Raw genomic sequence first — 21,265 nt, forward strand, 5'->3', positions numbered from 1 at the left:
GGGCGGGGCCCACAGGGGGTGGGCGGGGCCCACAGGGGTGGGCGTGGCGGGAGACAGGTGGGGCGGGCGGGGTCTCCGGCCCAGGAGGTCTGCAGGGTGACGGGGAGCCAGCCTTTGCTTGCCACTGGAAGCTGCATCTGCCCACGTCTAAATGACAGGCTGATTGATTGCAGAGTTACCTGGTTAACTGACACTTTTTATTCATAGTTGAAACCGATATTTATCTTAGTCTGGCTCAGGAATCTGAATTTAAACGATCAAGATGAAGAGCAAAGAGTTCACAATCTGTTAAGGGTTTCCAACATAAAGTGTTAATTATGGGGATTTTAACTGTTTAAGTTAAATTATTTTAATTTTTCTTATGTAAATCTACAGCTCAATAGTAGCAGTAGAATATAAATTTAATGATAATTTATAGAGCACTGGGTAGTTAGTATCCTGTAGTCCCTCTCTCCCCCAAAAAATCAGCCATTAGTATTTTTAAGGGTCTTTATTAGCAATACCAGAAAGATAGTGATATGATTTATGTAGCTTTTGTTATGTAAGTAAGCAGTGCACATGACATTTTCCCCTTAAGTTGCTATATTTTTGTATTTCAAAATAGAAAATGGGCAGTGTATGTTGAAGGCTTGAATATTTACAAAAAATTTCTGAAAAAAATTCTACATCGCAGAATGAATAAAAAAAATGTGTATTAGTTCGAGAGAAATGGAAATTCTCTTTTCCTTATATTTCTCCTGCTGCCAGTATTCTGGGTTAGGAAAGATGTCACACAATACAATATTCCCTTGTAAGCTTCTGTATTTCTCATTTAGTGATGAACTACCTAAAAGTGATAACTTTTTTGAATTAATATTGAGTAAATGGGTGGAATATCACTTCTAACTTATGCTTTTTGATTGAGTTATTGAAAATAGATTTTGTAATTAAAAAGAAATTTTGTTTGATTTAGCATATTTTCAAGCTTCTTACTTTCCTTCCAGTCCTGAAGTTTTTTAACCCGGAATTTCCTTTTCTTCTATGGTGTTCATACGTTTATTTTGGATGTTTATGGCTAGGAAAATAAAATTGGTTGAATACTCCATCACTTCTGAGATGAAAAGGAACGGAGATGATACCACAAGAAAAGAGGCAAATTTAAACTGGATTTCAGGAGCTAGAGCAGGGGTCCTCAAACTTTTTAAAGTGGGTGCCAGATCACGGTCCCTCAGAGAGCTGGAGGGCCGGACTATATGAACTACTAATTCCTACTGTAACACCTCGGCTGCGCTCACTGCCCAAAAAACCTGGCGGGCCGGATCAGACTCCTCTGCCTGCGGGCCGTAGTTTGAAGACCCCTGAGCTAGAGATTATTCAATAGTAGCTAATTTTGTCATAATAGTAGCTGATTCTGTCTTTCAATATTTAAAGTGAACATGTATTTTTGTATACTTTTGCCTTCAAGTGGACATACATTTTTGTACTATTGATATAATTTTGTAATGTAACTGCACTACTAATTCAATTTTGTATAGTTGGCTGGAAGGGCCTTTTGTTATGGACAACTGTGGTGTATAAATATAGTGGCTTGCCTGCTCTAAACAGAATTTATGGATGGCCATCGAGAGGTATCTAGGTGTCTCTGACATACTTTCTATACTAATACAAATAAATGAGAAAGAGGATCAGAAGAGCTTCATGTACAGATGCGTAGAAGGACCCTATAGTTGTTTTAATGCTCTGCTTTTGCCAACTTAAAATTCTTAACGGTGTTTTAAAAATGGGGCCTGCATTTTCATTTTGCACTAGACCTCATGAGAAGAAAGGAAATCATAATGATCAGAGTATAAATGCAATTGATTTTAAAATAACAATACAAAAGATCAATGAAACCAAGGGCTGGTTCTTTGAAAAGATAAACATGATTCACAAATGTTTAGCCAAACTCATGAAGGAAAAAAAAGGAGAGGACCCAAATAAATAAAATCAGAAATGGAAAAAGAGAAGTAACAACTGATTCCATAGGAATACACGGGATTGTAAAAAAGTATTACAGATAACTATATGCCAATAAATTGGACAATCTGGACAAAATGTATACATTTCTAGAAACATACAACCTTCTAAAACTGAATCAGGAAGAATCAGAAAATCTGAATAAATGAATTACTGTAAAACTAATGAAATCAAAGCAATAATAAGAAAACTGACAGTAAACAAAAGCCCTGGACTAGATAGCTTTTCAGGTGAATTTTCCCAATCATTCAAAGAAGAACCAGCATCTATCCTCAAACTATCCCAAAAAATTCAAGAGGAGGCAAGACTCTCATGCTCATTTTATGAGGCCAGCATTATCCTAATTCCAAAACCAGAGAAGGACACTGCAAAGAAAGAAAAGTATAGGCAATATCCCTGTTAAAATAAATGGTAAAATCCTCAACAAAATATTATCAAACAGGATCCAGTGATACATTAAAAAGATCATACACTATGCTCAAGTGGATTTTAATTCAGGGATGCAAGGTGATATTATCCACAAATCAATAAATGTGATATGCCACATAGACAAAATGATGGGTAAAAATTACATGATTATATCAATAGAAGCAAAAAAGCATTTGATAAAATCTAGCACTAATCCTATATAATAAAGAGGTAATATGCAAATTGACTGTCACTCCAATACATAAGATGGTCGTCACAAGATAGCTGGCAGGAGAGGGCAGTTGTAGGTGATCAGGTCAGCAGGGGAGGGCAGTTGGGAAGAACTAGGTCTGCAAGGGAGGGCAGTTGGGGGTGATCAGGCCTACAGGGGAGGACAGTTGAGGGTGATCAGGCCAGCAGGGAAGGACAGTTAAGGGCAATGGGCCAGTAGGGGAGCAGTTAGGGTCAATCAGGCTGGCAGGGGAGTAGTTAGGGGGTAATCAGGTTGGCAGGCAGAAGCAGTTAGGGACAATCAGGCAGGTGAGCAGTTGGGAGCCAGCAGTTCTGGATTGTGAGATGGAAGTGGGATAGAGAGAATATACCTCATATGGCCATATATGACAAAACCACTGCCAACATCATACTCAATGGGCAATAACTAAAAGTGTTTCTTTTAAGATCAGGAACAAGATAGGATGCCTACTTTCATCACTCTAATTCAACATAGTGCTAGAAGTCCTAGCTAAAGCAATCAGACAAGAAGAAGATATAAATGACATTAAAAATGGGAAAGAATAAATAAAACTGTCATTGTTTGCAGATGACATGATACTGTATATAGAAAACCCTAAAGATTCCACCTAAAAACTACTAGAACTGATAAATGAATTCAATAAAGTAGCAGGATACAAAAAATATACCCAGATGCCAGTTGTATTTTTTTACACCAATAATAAAAGGAAACTAAGAAAATGATCCCATTTACAATTGCATAAATAACTCCCTCAGAATAAATTTAACCTAGGATTTAAAAGACCTGTACTTATAGAAAAATATAAGACACTGAAGGAAGAAATTGGAGAAGTTATAAATTAGTGGAAGCATATACTTTATGGATAGGAAGAATTAACATCATTAAAATGTCCGCACTACCCAAGGCAATCTATAGATTTAACGCAATTCCTATCAAGATACCAATATCATATTTTATAGAACTGGAACAAATATTCAAAAAATTTATATGGAACCATAAAAGAATCTAAATCAATCTTTAGAAAGAAGAACAATATTCAAAAAATCATGCTATCTGTTATCAAATTATAATAAAAGGCCACAGTAATAAAAACAACATGGCATTGGCATAAAAACAGACATATAGATTAATGAAACAGAATAGCAAACCCAGAAATAAGGCCACTCCTTCATGGTCAGCTAATATTTGACAAAATAGGCAAGAACATACAATGGGGTAAAGATAGTCTATTCAATAAATAGTGTTGAGAAAATTGAACAGATATCTGCAAAAATATAGACCACCTTCTTACAGCATACACAAGAATAAACGCAAAATGGATCAAATACTTAAATGTTAGACTTGAAACCACAAAAATCCTAGAAGAAAACATAGTCAGTAAAATCTCAGACATTTCATAAAAGTTGATTAATTTAAGTAGATTAGGAATATTCAGCATTAAACACCTCAAGCAAAGGAAACAAAAGAAAAAACAAACAAATGGGACTACATAAAAATAAAAAGGTTTTGCACGGCAAAAGAAATGATCAACAAAATGAAAAGACATTTCACTGAATGGGAGAACATATTCACCAATGATATATCTGATAAGGGGTTAATCTCTAAAATTTATAAAGAACTTATACAACCTCAACACTAAAAAAACAAGCAATGCAATTTGAAAATGAGCAAAAGACCTGAATAAACACTTCTCCATGGTATATATACAGATGACCAATAAATACGAAAAGATGCTCAACATCACTAATTATCAGAGAAATGCAGATTAAAATCACAATAATATATCATCTCACACCTGTCAGAACTGGTATCATCAATAAATCAATGGACAAGTGGTGGTGAGGATGAGGAGAAAAGGGAACCTTCATGCACTATTGGTGGAAAAACAGATTGATACAGCCACTATGGAAAGCAGTATAGAGATTCTTCAAAAATTTAAAAAATGGAATTGCCTCAAGATCCAGTGATTCCACTTCTAGGAATATATCTGAAGAAATTCAAAACCCCAATTTGAAAGAATGTATTTACCCCTATGTTCATTGCTGCATTATTTACAATAACCAAGATCTGGAAACAGCCAAGTGCCCATCAGTAGATGAGTGGATAAAAAAGCCATCGTGCATTTATGCAATTGAATACTACTAAGCAGTAAGAAGAAGGAAATCTTACCTTTTGTGACTGCATGGATGGACCTGGAAGTTTTATGCTAAGTGAAATAAGCCAGTCAGCAAAAGACAAATACTATATGATTTCACTTAATGTGGAATCTAATGAACAAAATAAATAAAATAGAAACATATTCATAGATACAGAGAACAAACTGATAGCTATCAGAGGGGAGGAATTGGGATAAAGAAAAAACACACACCCTAAAACCCCAAACCCTCACAGATACAGATAACAGTATGGTGAATACAAAAGGTAGGGTGGGGTGTGTTCAAAGAGGTTATTGGTGACAGAAGGAGACTTGAGTTTGGGTGATGGACACAGAATACAGTATATAGATGATGTATTATAGATTTATACACCTGAAGCATATTTTTGTTAAGCAATGCCACCCCAAGAAATTCAATTAAAATTTTTTTAGCCTAAGTTGTATCATTCTGTCTTCATAGCAGTAATGGGAGACGTATGGACTCCAGGTATCATTCAGGGCTTTGGATGCAAACAACAATATCTACTTTGATTAATTTAAGTAGATTATGGATATTCAGTATTAAAGAATTTTAGTAAGTTCACAATCATGTTAGGAAGACTGGAGAAATAATCTCAAAGCTAGGGTTCCCAAACCTAGCTGGAGAGTTGATTTACTTAGGAAACTGCTACCACTGATGTCATGGTCACAAAGTACAAACACCAGAAATTATATTTTACTGCTACCCTACTATGACAAATACCATTTCAGCATCAGAGACATGATCTTCATTATTATGTCTTTAATCCCCATTTGAGGATATGTATTTATTGATTTTTAGAGAGACAGGAAGGGAGAGAAACAGATAGAGACAGGGAGGGAGGAAGAGAGAGAGAGAGAGGGAGGAGAGAGAGAGAGAGAGACAGAGAGAGAGAGAGAGACAGAGAGACATGGATATGAGAGAGAAACATTGATTTGCTGCTTCCTGCATGATCCCGATCAGAGCTAGAACTCACAATCTAGGTATGTTCCCTGATCTGAAATTGAACCCACAACCTTTTGGAGCACAGGATTAGGTTCCAACAAACCGAGCCACCAGGGAAGGAACTTGACCTTTAACTCATTGGGAAACTGCTCCTCTCCCACTGTGGCCTTTGGAAGCTGGATGCCCTGGAGTACTTAGCTATTCCAGTACACATGGCAGCTCCATGCAGTGTGCTTTTCAACACTGCTCAACTCTGAATCAGAATGTGTGATTGGACAAACTTTTAGTCGCTTGTTTGTGTCCTGGCGGTAAGGTAACCTGGGAAATTGAGTTTTGACTTCTATATTCAGGACCATGATTATGTATTTACCTCTAGTACCAAGACTAATGATCACAATAAAGAAGCTGCACATTATGCAATGCTTGTCTGCTCTGCATTATAGAAACAATAACAAAAATGTATAACTATAAAAAACTATAATTATTTGTATAACTATCAAATATCAGGGTGAGCATATGGAAATGAAAACAACTTGCTGATGGTTTTAATTAGGAAAAAAGCTATTATTTCAAATTAGATGCTGAAAGAGCAGGAGGAAGGATAAAAAAAGAATTCTAGCTAATTCCAATATTGTTTATAATAGGTAACTGGTAGGCAGTAACCAAAAGAAGAGGGAATTAAGGTTATTACATAAAACATTATTCTAAAAGTAACCTTAGAACAAAAATATAAACTTTCCTAAACATCAAAAGAGAGATTGCAAACAAAACAGACCACATGTATGGGGGGATGAGGACAAATATGTGATACCTTAATCAATAAAGTAATTTAAAAAATTAAAAAAAAAAATAAACAACAACAAAAAAAAGACCACATAAGTGGATGACTATATGTTTGTCTGTATGAGTATATATAATTTATATTGCATGAATCAATATAAAATAATTGAAGTACACTTTACAGATTATATGAATAAATATATATAGGTTTAACTGACATAAAAATAAAATAATTTTGAATTAGCTAACAAAGCAAAATTTATATTATGTTGTTTACAGGAGCACATGCAAAACAATACAAAGGGCCTTTTATAATGCTAAAGGCTACAATATGGGATGAAGATAAAATAGTGATTAATATTTGTTAATAACATTACAAAATTTTCACTAAAGCAGATACAGCAGGGAGATGCTAGGAGAACTAGAAACCCAGTAATAATAGGAGCTTGTAATATATCTCTCAATCTTAAAGCCAATGAATAAATAACAAACAGGAAGGATATAGAAAATCTAGACAGGATAATCAATAGTATAGAACATGTTTTTACATATGGATGTCTGAAACTTAAATAGATTTCTCTACCTTCTGCATTCGTCCCTAAGGTTGTTGTGACAAATTCCCACAATCTTGGTGGCTTAACACAACAAAACTTATTCTCTCATGTTCCGGAGGCTAGAAGTCCCAAATCAGTTTCATCAGGCCAAAAGCAAAAAACAGCAGAGCTGCGTCTTCCCAGTGCTCAAGGGCAGCATCTTCAAACCTCGGTTCTGTCTTTGCACAGCCTGCTCCTTCGTGTGCCAAAGCTCTGCAGCCTCTCCCTTAGAAAGACACCGTGCTTGCATTTAGGGCCCAACTGAGTAATCTCCCATCTACAGATTCTTAACTTAATCATATCTGAGAAGACCCTTTTGCCTTATGAAGTGGTATTTCCAGATTCTAGGGATTAGCACCTGATGCATTTGGGACCATTGTCAGCCTACCATACCTTCATTTTGAGTGCACATTACTTCATGAAAATTGATTGTAGTTTAGGTTCAAACACCACCCCCCCCCCCAAAAAAAAACAAAACAAACACACACACACACACACACAAAAAAAAACCCCAAACATTTTAAAAGTAAATAAATTCCAAAGAATAAAAAGAACTAAAACATGGTTCTTTGACCACACTGAAATAAAATCAGTAACTAATAATAAAGTAAAAATTTGAAAAGGCTTTTTTAGAAATGTAACAATAGTCTCATAAACAACTCTTGGATCAGAGAGGAAACACAGGCTGAAACTGCAGAATAACTTAAATCTGAGAGACAGTTATCAGAGAACAATTCATACTGTGATATTTTCATAGTATTAAAAATGAAAAATAACTTAAAATAAAACTATGATCTACAAAAAGAAGTTAAAAATAAGTAAAAGAAAGCAGAAGGAAAGAAGTAATAAGGATAAAAGCAATGTATAAGAAAACAACAAAAGAGTAGAACTATATTTACATTCAAATTACTAAAGTTGAAAAATTAGCTAAATAAATCACAAACTACTGTATGTAATAAGAAAACATAAACACAAAAATTGAAAGTGGCAAGAAGGAAAAAAAATCAACCATAGCAAAGAGAATTTTATTTTGTACAAGATTTTGCGAATGTGTAAACTTAAGTGTTTTCCAGAAAAAAATTTCTGATTTTTTTTTTCTTAAGTGAAATAAGCTAGTGAGAGCAAGACAAGCTTATTTGTGAAATATAATGAACAAAATAAGCTGACAAACAAAATAGATCCAGAGACATGGAAGCATGAAAGAATCTCAGAAGGGACAGGAGAAGGAGGAGCAGAAGAGATTAACCAAAGAATTATATGCATACTAGAGGCCCCATGCAAAGATTCATGCACATTGAAAGGAAATGAATTAGAAGGTAGCTAGTGGGGCAGGACTGGGCGAGATGGGCCAGTCACACCCTGGAGCCAATTTCCTGTGGTCCCTCCCCAGCTGGCCACACCTGAGGCTTGAAGGGTGGGTGTCTGCAGAGTAGCAGGGTCCCACTGGCAGGTGGGGTCCCTCAGCCTGTCCTGTAGCTATCGGCTGGAACCAGCAGTCCAACATCCCCTGAGGGGCCCCAGAGTGTGAGAGGGCACTCTGCAAAGTTGCTGATGCCCGGCAGCTCCTGTGTTGAATGTTTGCTCCCTGGTAATCAGTGTGTGTCATACCAGCTGGTCAGTCAATCGGCTGGTCACTTAGCCTTTTATATATATGTGTGTGTGTGTGTGTGTAACCCATGGACACAGACAGTAGTGCGGTAGGCCTGGAGGGGGGAATGGAGGGCTCGGATTCTGGGTAGAGGGGTGTCAAAGAGGAAAAAAATGGGACATGCGTAATACTTTCAACAATAATGATACATTTAAAAAAAATGCAACTTAATGCAAAAACAAATGAAAGAAGCCTAATTTGAAATGGAGTTGGGAAGACAACTGGGATAGGGCCTAAATGGGCAGTCGGACATCCCTTTCACAATCCAGGACTGTTGGCTCCCAACTGCTCACCTGCCTGCCTTCCTGATTGCCCCTAACCCCTTCTGCCTGCCAGCCTGATCACCCCTTAACCACTCCCAGGCCAGCCTGATTGATGTCTAACTGCTCCCTGCCAGCCTGTTTGCCCCCAACTTCCCTCCTCTGCTGGCCGGGTCACTCCTAACTGCCCTCCCCTGGAGACCTGGTCCCTCTCAACTGCCCTTCCTTGCAGGCCTGGTGCTTCCCAACTGCTCTCCCCTGCTGGTCATCTTGTGGTGGCCATCTTGTGTCCATATGGGGGAAGCCATCTTTGACCACATGGAGGCAGCCATCCTGTATGTTGGAGTGATGATCAATCTGTGTATTACTTTTTTATTAGATAGGATAGAGGCCTGGTGCAGGGGTGGGGGCTGGCTGGTTTGCCCTAAAGGGTGTCCTGGATCAGGGTGGAGGTTTCCTTGGGTGGAGGGGCAGCCTGGGCGAGGGGCCTGTGACAATTTGCAGGCTGGCCACGCCCCTGGGCAACCAAGTGGAGGCCCTGGTATCTGGGATTTGTTTTCCTCTACAATTGAAACTTTGTATCCTGGAATAGAACCAGGCCTTCTGATCGCTCTGTGGTTGCTGCCCTGTTTGTTGGGATTTATGTAACTTCTATAATTGAAACTTTGTAGTCTTAAGCAGAGGCCTGGACTGCCCAGGGTGTGAAGAAAGCTTGGCTTCCTCTATTGGTCAATCCTAGCCTCCTGCTCTTTCCAGCTCTGTGGCTGCTGCCATTTCTGTGTGGATTCATGTGTTTCTATCATTGACACTTTGTAGCCTTGAGTGGAGGCCTAGGCCAGAAAGGGCGGGTGGAAAGCTTGGCTTCCTGTATTGCTGGGGAAACCCAAGCCTCCCTCCTGCTCTCTGTGGCATAGCCATTTGGTTGGGTTTATTTGCATATTTGCTCCTGATTGGCTTGTGGGCATGGCTTTTGCGTATAGTTGAGTGATGGTTAATTTGCATATTATTGTTTTATTAGATAGGGTTATATATATATCATTATGTAAATATATTCAAATATATAATATAAATAATAATATGTAATAATATTATTATTGTTATAATGTAATAATATAAACATAGATGTATATAAAAATTGTACCAAGCAAAAGGGAATGTATAATTCATAGAGAAATCATTCAGTTTTACATAGAGAAAAGAAGAGTAGAGTGGTAGTTACCAGGGGCGGAGGGTGGGGAAATGGAATATACTGGCCAAAGGGTACAAATTTCTAGTTACAAGAATAACAAGTTCTGGGGATATCATGTGCAGCATGGTGATTATATACCAGTGTTTGAGAGTTGCTAAGATAGTAGATCTCAAATATTCTCAACACAAATGGAAAATGGTTGTGTAATGGAGGTGTCAGCTAATGCTATGGTGATAATCATTTTGCAATATATGAATGTATGAAATCAACACATCGTACACTTTAAATTTATGTCGTGCTATGTCAATTCATCTCAATAAAACTGATAGAGATAAATTTGTGAAGTTTTTTAAATAACAAAAATAAAAGATAGTTCAGCTTTGAAAGTAGAAGTTTCCAGTTCCACTAGAGTTTGCTTTATTTCAGTCCTGTCCAATACCACGTAGGAGCCCCCAGTATGAGGCCCCACAGGGGAAATCGTTTTCTAATACTACAGCTCACCTCCGGTTTCCTAGCTTTTGGTGTAGCAAATAACCTCCTCCTTGCCCACTTGTATACAGGGACTAGAATTGTATCCAGGGCACAGCCAGTAGTTAAAAACACTAGTTATTTTTACGTTTTGAATCTATGATTTGAAGGACAGAACAGATATAATAGTTTAAAATAAGATATCTGAGGAAAAAAGATTTTAAAAACAAGGTATAGGAGCTCAAACTGCTTGTATAATATAGTCAAAGCACATTGGCTAAATATAGTCAAAGCACATTGACTAATTGCTGGAAAAGCAATTTCCAAAGAAAACATTTTTTTTTCAGGTTCCAGCACAACTCTAAGCAACATAAACACCCTTGTTATATACACTGAGTGGCCAGATTAGTATGATCTCTGAACGCATAATAATCTGGCCACTCAGTATGCTTATGTATAAGGGAAAGCTTGCAAATCTTGATATATCAAAGGACCAAGAGATAATGGCCCCCGGCCTCTGACTAGTAAGTCCTCTGCTTCTTTCTAACTACCCACAAAGCAGTTTTTATACATGGAAAAACATCATTTTAAAATCCCAATTATGTGGTCAGGCTACAGAGTGGCCAGATTATTATGCATTCAGAGATCATAATAATCTGGCCACTCAGTGCATAAATTCCTAATAAGGTGTGTGTGTGTGTGTGTGTGTGTGTGTGTGTGAGAGAGAGAGAGAGAGAGAGAGAGAGAGAGAGAGAGAGAGAACCCAGGTGCCCAATAATGTGTCCATATTAATCTCTTCTGGGATATGCACATGTTTGAGGAAGTGGACATAGCTTTCCGCAGTGGTAATTTCTACTCTTACCGGATAGTGGGTGGACATGGGTTCTGACCCTTAGTGCACGCCAACAACATCTTCAGGATGCCTGCCCATGTCACCTATCTCATCCTCTCATACATACCTGCTGTAAGTGTGGTCCCCTCATTGCTAAAGGCAAGTGACATCATGGTGAAGGGCATGCAATGGAATGGTAATTGGGCCCCAAATATTTACAAATCCATTGCAACCTCTTGTAGCAAGTGTATTGTGGATATAATGAAGGAAAAGAGCACTACTAGATAAACCTGTTAGATATTACATTCCTTTAGTCTATGACATTGCATATGTGCTTCCTTTGTAGTTCAGGACTTTAGTCAAATATTCAATAGTCATCTGACATGTAACAGCACTTAACACATAACCTTGCTTAAATATTGGATCCATTGAGAAGTTTAATTCTGCATATCACCCTTGTTTTTTTACCTCCTGCACCCAGTCTGAAGCCAGCTGTTTCCACACAAGCCAGTCTCTGCATACTGAGGGTGTGGATGCCTTCTCAGGCTGAGGAGAGTGGCTCTGGGGTCTCTCGATGATTTCAACTTCCAGTAACCACCACATCACATTCTCTTCTGGGCAGCATTTAAACGTCTGAGGGAGGCATTACCTTATGTCCTCCTGAAGCCAGCCTTGGGGGTAAAAATGTGCATTCAAAGCAACCCAAGTTTCCCTCAACAATAGATGGGGAAACAAAATGTGTCTATACATATAACGGAATATTATTTAGCCTTTAGGGAGGAAGTCCTATTATATATTACTGCATGGATGAACTTTGAAAACCCTATGCCTAGTGAAAGAACCCAGATACAAAAGGATAAATTTGTATGATTCCACTTATATGAAATACCCAGAGTAGCCATATTTATACAGACAGAGAGTAGAATGGTGCCAAGGGCTGGGGCAGGGGGCGGGGAGTTGTTTAATGGGTAGTTTCAGACAGGGAAAAGGAAAAGACTTCTGGACAGTGGTGCTAGCTGTGCAACGTTGTGAGTGCACCTAATGCCACTAAACCATACACTTAAAATGGTTTTAAAATGTACCTTGGCTGGTGTCGCTCAGTGGTTAGAGTGTCAGTGGGACCATCAAAGGATTGGGGGTTCAATTCCTAGTCAAGGGCATGGATCTGGTGTCCCAATTAAGCCTCAATTAATTGATTATTTGTCTAGACTTAGTGGGACAAATGCAGGTGACCAGGGGTCAGCAATAATGGCCTATCCCCTGGTACTTCAATGTTTAGAAAGCTGAGCTGAACCTGAACACATGACACACAAGACAGAATTAATATGCAGTCACATAAGGGTTATTTACCTATTCCTCGTGGGTCCTAGGCTCCAGCAGAGGCAACCCAGCGATGCACACTGAAAGACGGATGATGAAGATGAAGACAGGCGGCCGCAGGTGGTTCAGGCTCGCACAGCAGAGCAATCAGGGACTTGTCTCTCTGAGTGACATGGAGTCCTCCTCTTATCGGGCAGGAAACCTCAACTGAAGCTGGTCCTGTGGTCATACAGACCGCCATAAACAAGTGTGTCCTTATCAGTGTGGGCCAGCCAGTGTGCCTTATACTGGGAGCAGGGCATTTACATTTGAAGGATGCAGAGCTTTTACATCAAGATATTGGGGTGTTCTTTAATTTTGGAAGTTACAGTGTATTGAGGGTTTCCATACAGCAAACATTTCACACATAATTAGAGGGGTTACATTATTATAACATCTGGGTTGCAGGTTTGATCCCATCCCCAGTTGGGGGTGGGGGGTGGGAGGCAACCAATCAATGTGAGATTCCTCCCTTCCATTCTCTCTCAGAATCAATGGAAAAATAGAAGTGGAAATCTTTAAAAATGGTTAGAATGGTTAATTTTATGTTATTTATTAAAAATAAAAACATGGAGGCTAAACAGTGTGCCTCAGTGCTTGAGTATTGACCTATGAACTAGCAGGTCATGGTTCAATTCCTGGTCAGGGCATGTGTCCAGCTTTCGGGCTTGGGCCCCCGGGTGGAGCATGCAGGAGGCAGCCAATTAATGATTGTCTCTCATCATTGATGTTTCTATCCCCCTCTCTCCCTTGCTCCCTTACTCTGTGAAATCAATAAAAATATTTAAAAATAAAGTAAAAAATAAAAACATGGGATGGAGACTCATATATGGCGCCCACCTCCTGGCTCTGTGTGAGGAGGGCTGGGCAAAGGAGCAATGCCTCTGCTGGCACTTTTCTCAGGGGAAAGCTGCCCTCCCAGCTCTCTTCCTGAAGCCAGACAGTTCTGCCCTGGCACCTTTCAAGCTGCTGACCCAAGTCTTAGAGCAAAACTGAGATTTCCAATAGAAGAAAATGTTTTTCCTTAAGACTGCAGCATCAGATTTCAGATTTGCCCCACAGATTTCAGACTTGCTAGTCACACAATCATGGTACTAGGTCACACTGAGGAACAGACAAGTAATTGGCTTTATTACTTTTCACAATCTAGCATCACCTCCATTCTCCAGTGTGAAGCAGGTCAAAAGACAGTGTTAAATCAGTCCAATATTCTTCTCTTATCAGTCCTTAATCTGCAAAAAAAAAAAAAAAAAAAAAATACACTCAAATTTCAGCTGTTTATCCAAATAACTTAATTTGAAGAAACTGGAACAGGTAAACAATAAAAAATGGAATATCCCAAATGTATTCCACACAATCATTGAAGTGTTACACCCAGATATGGTAGGATTACTGTGGTGGGCATCGTAGTGAGAAAAGTTAGCTTGATGTAAGCATACAGGGCAGGGCTCCAGTGGAAAACAAAGGTGGGTGGACCATAGGCAGGGACAGACACCACAGTTTGAGCAGCCTAACCACAGGAACCAACCACGCAGAAATAATAAAGTGTTTCTGGACTCAAAGCGGGAGGCATAGGAAAACAAGAGAGGGCCCGCAACAATAAGGTGTACTGACATAGAAACAAAGGAAGTTCAGCCTAGAAACAAAAGAACACATAGATATAGGGAGAGTTCAGGTTCGATGCTGGGCAAGAACAATTGAGAGAATCAATCAGGTGACGACACGAATAGATATAAAAACAGGCTTAGAGCAAGTATATCAGCTTGGACTACAAGGCTTCACCAGGCAGCCCATTGTTTGGCCCCCTTTCCATGTGGTGACTCTGAACCTGCTTGTAATCAATTTTCCACACTTTTGCTTCTTAAACCTTCTGGTCTACAGAGCTTATTCTTGGGCATCACCACACAACCCCAGGAAAAACCCTCAGCTCACTGTCCGTTACCAGCAGGCTGGGAGATCTTTGGACCTGGAACTAGACTTGTCTGCTGTGCTGGGATTGGTGTTGGAGCTTCAGCCTCAGCTGCTGCTGATGGGAGGCAGGTGGAACATGGGTTCCAGCAAGTGGAGTGTCATTAGGCAACTGGTGGGAGGCCAGGCAAGCAGGGGGCCTCAGAGAAGTCCAGAGAGGTGGCAGATGGAGCACAGCTACAAGCTGCAGTAGTCAGAGATGCAGGCAGGCAGGCTATGTTAGCAGCCTCTGTCAGTGGGTAACAGTAGCCTACTCGTGTACTGGGTCTGGGTCAGATTTAAGACTCCTTATCTTTGTAGAGTCCATGAGAGCAAAATTACACCCCAGGCCTAAAATGACTGAGCAGAATGCCATCTAGATCTATTGAAGTTCCACATGAAAAAGAAAGGGTGAGGATAACTAAGAAATGATAAGATAACTTTGGTGGAGGGCCTAGAAAAGGTCTGTACAATTAGCTACATTGTCGTTTTCTTGTCGGCTTCCTTAGCTCAATGTTAGCATTCAAGAATGAAAGCCAAGCAAAAGTTGCTCAGTGGTTGAGTGTCAACCCATGAACCAAGAGTCACTAGTCCTTGTCAGAGCACAGGCCTGGGTTGTGGGCTTGATCCCCAGTAGGGGGCATGAAGGAGGCAGCCGATTGATGATGTTTCTCTCATCAATGTTTTTCTCTCTCTATCCCTCTTCTTTCCTCTCTAAAATCAATAAAAACATATTTTTAAAAAGCCAAGCAAAATTTTAGATTGAAGAGCATCTCCTTTTAATAGAACGTATTCCTGAGGCCAAGTAATTCAGCTTCCAGAGAGTCCTAATGAAGTGCATTCACAGCAGGGTCAGAGGAAAGAGCCCTGATGAGGGGGATGAATGAGGGAAGTGGCCTCCTTGGATTTGGTGCTGAGCACAGGCTGGTATGTGCTTGGTGAGAGGGTTGTACGGCTGTAAAGCCACTGTAATCTGGACTGTGAGGTGACCTCTTTGTATACATAGGCTAGTGAGACCTGCAATGTTCAACACACACACACACACACACACACACACACGCAAGTGCACACGCAATTGCATACTTACATTTTTATTTCTGTCCTCTTGATGATACCATTCATGATTTATTTCCTTTTAGTTATGGTGTATGCATTTTTCTACCTATAAAATCACCTTTTCCATTTCTCAAGGCACTTTATTTTTTTCAAGTTTTATTCAGGAATAATTGACATACACCTCTGTATAAGTTTAAAGCAGACAGCATGATGGTTGGATTTGTATATATTGTGAAATGATTACCACACTGTGTTCAGCTAATATCCATCTAAAATGTGACAAACAAAATTGAAATCTCTAATGGAGCAACTAGAGTTAATTTTCTCTTCAAAGTCAAAACCACTATTCTTACATTCTACTGTGCTTTTTTTTTTTTTTTTAAAGGTTTCTTAGACTGTTTCTTAAATTAAATATTAGATCTTGTGTTTGGATCTGATTTCATAGTTTACCCAGTTTTATACACTAGAATAACTCTATTAATTTATTTCCTGAAAGGAACTACTTTTTAAAAGTAGAAAGTCTGCAATGCTTTAGGGTTCATTTAAAAATCAACTCTAAGAATTCTGTATTTTTTAAAAATTACATTACTGGCAAATTAATTGTAGATTTCAGGTATCTAAATAGTGACATTTTTAATAAGGCTAAACTGTTCCTGAGTGAAACCTGTACGTAGTCAGGGTAGGCTGACTTCCAAGACACGTCTGTGAGGGTGGAGATTATTTTTCTTTTAATTTGAGGTCACTTTGTCTGGCTGGTCCTATCCCCAGAGCCCAGTCATGGTTTCACTCACAGTGACCTAACACATAGAGTAGGGATCTGGCAGAGGGGGAGCAGAGGCGGGCAAACCTCAGGGAGCTGAGGCTTCCCTGAGCTGGTTAAATGTGCCATGCTCTCTAAGTGCTACCTGCAGTGGAACCTGCCAGAAAGTCCTGCTCTTCCCCCAGCAAATTCTCAGTTATTCTGAGCTCCTGGAGGAGGCAGAGACTTCCCCACTTCTCTCTCTTATTCCTGCCCGTGTGTGTGTGTGTGTGTGTGTGAGTGTGTGTGTGTGTGAAAGCATGTATGAAGATATGTATAAATATGGATGTCACTGTGTGTGACAAAATGTTACTGTGTGTTTAAGTGTATGTTACAGTGTGTGTGTAGGGGCATGTGAATGTCAACTTGTACGGTTGTTTGTAGGTGTGTATGAATATGTGTGTGAATGTATGAATTGTGTGACTGTGTGAATGTGTATGTTAGCATATATGAAGGAATGTGTGTGCATGTGTGTGAGGCTGTGTGAATGTCAATGTGTATGAATGATTGTGAATTGGTATATATGAATGTGCATGTGTGTGTCTGTACCCTGGGAAAGGAGTTCTTTCATTATAACTTTAAGGCCTCGAATGTAGACCTTTGGTCTCCTTTTCAGATGAAGTTTAAGTCACAGTGAGACATGGCCAGCCTTGAACCACGATACCATCTGCTTCTAGCACATGTCCTATAGTGGACATCATCGAAGAAGCCCTAGGAGTCAGTACTTTAGAGAGTAAATTCTACAATTTCTGTGGTGGCACAATTATCATAGGGAATCCATTATTTGCAGTTAAAATATTTATTAATATAAACATTAAAAGCCCCCCATTTTAAGCCCCGTTGGCACTTCTCAGCTCTCTCCTCCAAGGGCGTCTCGGTGGCACGGTGGGCGGTGCAGTTGCCATGGGGGTTCCATCGCCAGCTGCAGGTGGCTGTGTGTCAGGTGGGCTGCTGGGCTCCCTCAGGTGTGAGCGTCCCAGGGGCTGGCCTGCTGTGCGCCTCTCTGCACCTGCACATGATGGCGACCCCCACGCAGCTGCCCTGCTTCTCTTAACAGGCCTGTTGGGTAGACAGGAGGGAACCAAGGCTTGCCCAGGGTTTCTCAACAGACCTCACACCCCTGGCTCTTCTCATCACTGTGTGTCCAGAGGCCTCCTGGGAGCGGGGTTCAGGTGGCCTGAGCACATCCCACCATGGTTCTATTTTAAGGTCTGGCCTTTTCCTTTCTATTTTTTGGGTTGTTTTATCACAGTGAAATTTATCAGTGCAGTGGCATTAAGCACATTCATACTGTTGTGCGGCCCACACCACCATCATCTCCATCATTTTTCTCATCTTCTCCAACCGAAATTCTGTCCCCAGTAAACCATCTGCATTCCACCTTCTCCCTACACCTTCATCTTTTTCACCCACACCCATAGCCATTTTCCCCTCTGATAACTGTTATTCTGTTCTCTTTCTATGTGTCTGTTTCTATTTTCAATGTTAATCTATTTTGCTAATTAGATTCAACATACAAGTGAAATCATATGGCATTAGTCTTTCTCTGACTGGCTTATTTCCATTTTCACTTTTTTGTCAATGCACAGTGCAGTTGTGTGGCCCACACCACCATCATCTCCTTCACTTTTCCCATCTTCTCCAACCAGAACTCTGTCCCCAGTAAACAACTCTGCATTTCACCCCATTTCCCCCACCCCCACCACCACTGGCACCTTCACTTTGCTTCCATCTCTGACTCCTATGGGGCTAGGGACCTCATGTGAGTGGAATCTCACAGTAGTTGTCTTCTTTTGACTGGCTTTTGCACTGAACGTGTCGTCAATGTCCATCTATGTTATAGCTTCTATCACAATATTCTTCCTGTGATTTAAATTGACTCTATTGGTTAATAACATCATGTGGGATATGTTACTTGTAAAGCTAACTGGATCTTGCTCTGATGTCATCTGAATCTGGCCACTGAGGCCTCCTGGGAGGGACTCTGGTGCCAGCCAATGTCAGATGCTTCCTGTGACTGGCCCTGGGCAACCTCTTTGGAGCTACAAAGCAATTCACAGTGTGTTGCTACTTCTGCCAGGCCTGAATGAGCACAAGAAGGTCCAAACCAAGGCTGGCTTTTCTTAGCACTGGGCCTAGGGGCCGTTCAACAAAGCTCCCAAGGCACCCCAAGATCTGCTTCCACCTGCTGGCTGCCTGTTAGGCTCAGTCACTGAAAGAGCCTCTGCAGGTACTCAGATTGCATGAGGTAGGTTCTCAATGAGTCCTCAAGTAATTCCACTGTAAGAGTGGAGTTTAAAAGTCACTACAGTTTGCTTCCCAGGAGTTAAGATGTCTGAGATCAGCCGTGTGAGCTTAAGGTTTTTGCAGAGTGTCTGTGAGTTCTCCGAGGCCAGGAGAACTTGTCATGGGGGGTGATTCTTGGGTCCCTTGGAATGTAGTTGGGGAGGGAGAGCATGGCGGGGTCATGCAGCTGTGATCCTATTACTGTGTCATTAAAAGTATAGTCTCTTCATTCATGGCTGATACTAGCAGATGCTTCCCTCCACTTCCTTCCTAAGGAAACTGCAGTTCTGTTCAGATGGCCACCCAGATGTTCCCTAGCTTCCTGACCAACACTGCGCCAGCCCTCTGTCCTCAAGACTGGGTGGGTCAGGCTGGCAGGAGTGCAGGGAAGAGCAGGTAAAAGTCACTTGTCCCTTGGGAGGGTTGAAAATGCTATTAGAACCATTAAGGCTTAAAAATGTTTTCTCTGTGTCTGCTCCCACACCAGAACTAAGCAGCCAAAGTGATGCTTAGCTTGCTCTCAGGAAGCACAGTTCTGCCTTGCCCCAGTGCCAGCTGTGGTCAGAACACTGACAGAGGCGACTGGAGGAAGAAGACAGGGCATTCCTCTCCCAGCAGTGTAACACCGTCACAGACATGATTCTGTCTGCACAGCTGACTACTGCTGGAGCCCTTCAGACTTTTAGACATGATCTGATTTATATTTTTTAAAGATCACTTTCTGATTTTTTATTTTATGTTTATTATTTTTAAAAATTAATTTTTTTCCAATTAGAGTTAGCATTCAATATTTCAAGTTTACAGCATAGGCATATATAGAACTTGCAAAGTGATCCCCCGGAATAGTCTAGTATGGGTTTTTTTTTAAAAGGGTATTAATCCTATTCATGAGAGTTCCACCCTCATGATCCAATCACCCTGAAAGGCCCTCATCTTTTGCCGAAACTGGTTTGGATCAGTGGATAGAGCATCAGCCTGCGAACTGAAGTGTCCTGGGTTAGATTCCAGTCAAGGTCATGTACCTTGGTTGTGGGCACATCCCTAGGAGGGGGTGTGCAGAAGGCAGCTGACGGATGATTCTTTCTCATCCATGTTTCTAATTCTCTACCTCTCTCCCTTCCTCTCTCTGTAAAAAAATCAATAAAATATTTATTTTTTTAAAATAGGCCTCCACCTATTTTTAACTGAATTTATTGGGCTGACATTAGTTAATAAAATTATATAGGTTTCAGGTATACATTTATGTAATGCATTATCTGTATACTAGAGCCCTGGTGCATGAAATTCATGCATGGGGGGAGTGTCCCTCAGCGCAGCCTGCACACTCTCCAATCTGGGACCCCTCGAGGTATGTCCGACTACCCGTTTAGACTTGATCCTGGTGGGATCAGGCCTAAACGGGCAGTCGGACATCCCTTTCACAATCCAGGACTGCTGGCTCCCAACTGCTCACCTACCTGCCTTCCTGTTTGCCCTTAACCACTTCTGCCTGCCAGCCTGATCGTGCCCTAACCACTCCCATGCCAGCCTGATTGATGTCTAACTGAACCCCCTTGCCATCCTTTTTGTCCCCAACTTCCTCCTCTGCTGGCCGGGTCACTCCTAACTGCCCTCCCCTGGAGACCTGGTCCCTCTCAATTTCACTCCCTGCAGGCCTGGTCCCTCCCAACTGCCCTCCCCTGCTGGCCATCTTGTGGTGGCCATCTTGTGTCCATATTGGGGCAGGATCTTTGACCACATGGGGGTAGCCATCTTGTGTGTTGGAGTGATGGTCAATCTGCATATTACTCTTTTATTAGATAGGATAGAGGCCTGGTGCATGGGTGGAGACCAGCTGTTTTGCCCTGAAGGGTGTCCTGGATCAGGGTGGGAATTCTCTTAGGGTGTGGGGTAGCCTGGGAGATGGGCCTGTGGTGGTCTGCAGGCCGGCCATGCTCCCCTGTGACCCATGCAAAGGCCGTGGTATCTGGAATTTATTTATCTCCTACAATTGAAACTTTGTAGCCTGAAATGAAGGCCTGAACCAGCCAGGGTAACAGAAGCTTGGCTTCCTGCATCACCCTAGCCTCCTGCTCTTTCAGCTCTGTGGCCGCTGCCATTTCTGTTGGAATTTATTTTCCTTCTATAATTGAAACTTTGTACCCTTGAGTGGAGGCCTGGGCCCACCGGGAGTGTGTGGAAAGCTTGGCTTCCTCCATTGCCATGGAAACCCAAGCCTCCCTCCTGTTCTCTGTGGCCACATCCATCTTGGTTAGGTTAATTTGCATACTCTC

Source organism: Pipistrellus hanaki (assembly GCF_964339955.1).
Source record: "Pipistrellus hanaki genome assembly, chromosome: 2".
In the NCBI taxonomy this organism is placed as follows: domain Eukaryota; kingdom Metazoa; phylum Chordata; class Mammalia; order Chiroptera; family Vespertilionidae; genus Pipistrellus; species Pipistrellus hanaki.